This window comes from Lactuca serriola, chromosome 5, assembly GCF_051521515.1.
Source record: "Lactuca serriola cultivar US96UC23 chromosome 5, Lser_US96UC23_V15, whole genome shotgun sequence".
Taxonomy (NCBI): domain Eukaryota; kingdom Viridiplantae; phylum Streptophyta; class Magnoliopsida; order Asterales; family Asteraceae; genus Lactuca; species Lactuca serriola.
In genome coordinates this window covers 197,295,599-197,300,801 of record NC_136412.1, presented here as the reverse complement: position 1 = coordinate 197,300,801, position 5,203 = coordinate 197,295,599, and positions in this window count along the sequence as shown.

The window sequence follows — 5,203 nt, the reverse complement described above, 5'->3', positions numbered from 1 at the left end:
GCTGAAGTCAGAGAACTTCGAGCTTAGCAAGCATGAGCTGACAGGCGTATGAGGGACATAGATAGCCTACTTTCGGGATCAAGAACTCATGCTAGCAGTTCTCGTTGCCGATAGAATCTCAACAACTCATCTTTTGGATATAACCTAGTTTATGTAAAAACTTTGGTCTAATTTCATATCTTTGTAAATCTTAGACCATTAGGTCTTGATCTAGTCATAGTTCTATCAAAGTTTTCCTATCTTGGTTGATGTAAGGCCTACTTCTAGGCCACTTTTCCCAAACTTGTTACATCTGTAATCCTAGTATTATTGACAGCTATCTAATCATATGGAAATTATTATCCAAATGCTTTCATCGTCATTCAAATCATACTATTCATTGTGTTGTTGGACTATGGAGAGTTAGTCCATGAGTCACTCTCATTATTCATTTATTCTTATCCATGTCGTCATCTTTTTAAACGTTTAGTTAAAAGATGCCACCACGCAGGAATTCCAGGCGTAACCCAAGTAACAAAACGCCGATACCACCACCTCCTCAACCTCCTCAGCCTCCTCAACCACCTTCTCCTTTCGATGCCACTATGTTCCAGGCAGCCTTCACAGTAGCTGTAGTAGTTGCTGTGTCAGCCATTAATGCTCCTGTCCCTAGTGGATCAAGAACAGGTGCACTTCCCTCCAACCACGGCGAAAGCCATGGACATCCTCGGGAATGCACCTACAAGGATTTCATGAATGCTAAACCCCGAAACTTCAATGGAACTGGTGGGGTTATGGTCTTAAGGAAATGAATTGAAAAGACGGAAGCGGTCTTTGAAATCTGCGCCTGCCCGGAGGGCAACAAGGTGAAGTTTGCCACTTGTACCTTCTCTGACAGAGCACTAACGTGGTGGAATGGCCATGTTAAGTCTCTGACTATAGTGGTGGAAAATTCCATCAGCTGGGAAAACTTGAAAGCCATGCTAATGAGAGAGTATTGTCCTCGAGGGGAAATACAAAAACTCGAACAGGAACTCTGGGGTCTACAAATGGTTGGATCCGACATATCAACCTACACGAATAGGTTCTGTGATCTGGCAATTCTATGCTCTAATATGGTTGCTCTTGAGAGCAAGAAGATAGAGAGATAAATCTGGGGACTGTCACCCCAGATCCAGTCAAGTGTGTTAGCATCCAAGCCTGTCACTTTTGACAGCGCCAAGGAGCTGGCACAATCTGTCATAGATCACGGGAAACACCAGAACCCGACAATCCATACACCCCAGCCACAAAAGGGAGAAAACAACGGCAACAAGAAGAAGGGGTGGAACAAGAGGAAAAGAGGAGCTTCGCAATAGTCCTCAAAAAGACAACAACTTGTGGCAATCAATGCTGCCACAGTAACCCCTGTTGTCCATGCAAACCCCTTACCAGCAAAAACTTATGCTGGAAATCTTCCGAGGTGCAACAAATGCAACTTCCATCACCACGGACCTTGCAAGGAGATGTAGTGCTCTAACTGCAACAGGAAGGGTCATACAACCCGTTTCTGCAAGACTCTAGCAGGGCCGATTGCCCAAGTTCCTAACGCCAGTGTGGGCCAAGCTTGCTACGGTTGTGGCAAGGTGGGCCACTACAAGAGGAACTTCCCTAAGGCGAGGATGGCTGGCGGAGTAGGAAGAGTTATGGCCATGGACCACGAGGAAGCAGTAGCTGATCCTACGATAGTTACTGGTACGTTTCTCCTCGATAACTCATATGCTTGCATACTTTTCGACAGTGGAGTAGAGAAAAGTTTTGTAAGTCATAAATTTGCACACCTACTTAAACAAAAACCATGTGCATTAGATAAATCATTCACGGTAGAAATGGAAAAAGGGAAAACGGAAAGTACTAATTGCATATACGTAGGTTGTACTTTAACTTTAGATGGCCATACTTTCAAGATTGACCTCATGTCGGTCCCAATTAAATGTTTCGACGTTATCATCGGCATGGATTGGTTGAGTCTTCTTCACGCCGACATCATGTGCTTCGAGAAAGCAGTCCGTCTTAACCTTCCTAACAACGAAACCTTAGTTATCTATGGCGACAAACCTAGTACGAGCCTTGGCATCATCTCGTGCATCCAAGCTCAGAAGTGCTTGAGAAAGGAATATCATGCATTCCTCGCACACATCGTCGATATGAGTCAAGAAGTGAAAGACATTCAGAACATCCCAAAAGTACGTGACTTTCCCGACATCTTTCCAGAAGAACTTCCGGATTACCACCACAATGCCAAGTCGAGTTCAGAATCGACTTAGTGCCAGGGGCTACTCCCGTAGCCAAATCTCCTTACCGTCTGGCACCGGAAGAGATGCAGGAACTTTCCAGTTAGCTTAACGAACTTCTCAAGAAGGGATTCATTAGGCCAAGCTTCTCACCATGGGGAGCACCGGTCTTGTTCGTCAAGAAGAAAGATGGATCGTTTTGTATGTGCATCGACTACATGGAACTCAACAAGCTTACCATTAAAAATCGTTATCCCTTGCCCCGTATAGACGATTTATTTGATCAACTTCAAGGAGCCAACTACTTCTCGAAGATAGATCTACGATCCGAATATCACCAACTACGAGTGTTAGAGGAGGATGTTCCCAAGACAGCCTTCCGAACTCGTTATGGACACTACGAGTTTGTAGTAATGCCATTCGGATTGACTAACGCGCCTACAATATTCATGGATCTGATGAATAGGGTGTGTCATCCTTACTTGGATCAGTTTGTCATCGTCTTCATCGATGACATACTTATCTACTCTCGAAGTAAGGAAGAACATAGTCAACATCTCCGCAAAATCTTAGAAACATTACGACCGGAGAAGCTATATGCGAAGTTCTCTAAGTGCGCATTTTGGATCCGGCGAGTCGAATTCTTGGGCCACGCTGTCAGTGAAGAGGGAATACACGTGGACCCTTCCAAAATCAAGGCCATTGAGAACTGGTCAGCACTGAAGACACCTACAGAAATTCGTCAATTTCTAGGTCTCGCTGGCTACTATCGCAGGTTCATTCAGAACTTCTCCCGCATAGCGAAACCTCTTACAACATTGACCCAGAAGGGAGTGGCCTTTGACTGGGAAGAGAAACAGGAAAGAGCGTTCCAAACGCTCAAGCGAGCCTTGTGCACCGCACCAATACTATCCCTCCCCGAAGGGATAGAAGACTTCATTGTCTATTGCGATGCATCAAATCAAGGACTCGGATGTGTTTTGATGCAACTAGGTAAAGTCATAGCCTATGCCTCGAGACAGCTGAAGACACATGAGGTTAACTACACCACCCACGATCTTAAACTAGGAGCAGTTGTGTTTGCTCTGAAGATCTGGAGATACTACCTGTATGGTAAAAGAAGCACCATCTTTACAGACCACAAAAGTCTACAACACATTTTCGACCAGAAGGAGCTCAACATGAGACAATGACGTTGGGTCGAGCTACTCAGTGATTACGAATGCGAAAGTCGTTACCATCCGGGTAAAGCCAATGTAGTAGCCGACGCCCTAAGTCGGAAAGAATATTCTGGTCGTAGAGTCAAATCTTTGACTCTAACTATCCGTTCACACTTGTCCACGCAAATTAAGGAGGCTCAGCTCGACGCTTTGAAACTTGAAAATGTGGCAAGTGAATCCCTGAGAGGGATGGATAAGAATTTAGAAGTCAAGGGTGGCGGAGCCTTATACCTCATGGATCGGATCTGGACACCGAAACACGATGGCTTCAGAGACTTGGTCATGACCAAAGCTCACAACACTCGTTATTCCGTCCACCCAGGTTCAGATAAGATGTATCTAGATCTTAAAAAGTTATACTGGTGGCCTAACATAAAAGCAGATATTGCTACCTTCCTAAGTAAATGCCTTACTTGCGCGAAGGTGAAGGTCGAATACCAGAAACCCTCCGGTCTTCCGCAGCAACTGGAGATACCAGAATGGAAGTGAGAGCGGATCACCATGGACTTCTTAACCAAGTTGCCCAAGACAACGGGTTGACTTGTGTGACAACCCGAAAAAACTTCTCGCATGCACTCTTCAATTCTTTCCAATATTAGACTTATTTTGCTATATGGTAATACCCTTTAGAGTCTAATGAAGCAATCTAAATGAGATATAATCAAGGTAGGAGTGTTAAGAAGGGTTAACTCGAAGTGTAGGAATCAAAACCGGGCCAAACACTCCAACACATGGAGTGTGCGGCCATACACTTGAGTGTGCGGCCACACACTCTTGTTTGCGGCCTCACACCTTCCCAACCACACACTCCACCTATATATGCCACCCTTAGATCATTCTTGAACACTTCCTTCACTTCTTCAAGCATAGAACACGTAAATCCTCTCAAGTATCATCCATTCTCCTTGAAGATCTTCATAAAAGGTACCAAGAACACCAAGAACACCAAGATCTTCATCTGGCCGCACACATGGCAGCACACACCACCTGGCAGCACACATGGCCGCACATAGGGCCGCACACATGTGCTGGCAGCACACTAGGCCGCACACCTGGCCGCACACACACATATAGTGTGTATTTTGGCCATACACCCTCTTGTATAGCTTTATAATCCCTCATACAATCATATATGATTATAACACTTCATTATAAGTGTTTACTAGTCCCTAAGGTGGTCCCAAAATCATCAATTAGTTGTTCATAACACTAATTAAATCCATATATGTGCCTATATATGCTAAATAGGATGCACGCGTGTTCTTAAGTCACCACTTGACACCTAGCACCAAATCCAACATTGTCATCAGAACCACTCACTACAGGTGAGTTTATACCCCTTTAATTAACCTTTGAAATACTTTTAAATGTTTTAAATGCTTTTATGGGGGGGGGGAATACAAGTTGAATACTTATAGTTATTACATCAATCACATGTGATTAATAACTAGAAAACCAATGATTTTATCACTGTTCAAACTCTTTATCAAACTGCTTTACTTCAAAATGTTTTACAAACTCCTTTACTTATCAAATACTTTTATTTAAACTTTATTATACTTCTTATAAATTGCATGTCCATATATGCATAGATATATAAGGAATGTTTAAAAGGCTTAGGAAGGCCATCCGCCCTATTTCCTTTTCCTCGATTTAGATGTGGTCTGGTGGGATGTTGGGTAGCCGTCCGAAGATCGTTTCAATATTAATTATATATCATATGTGCATATA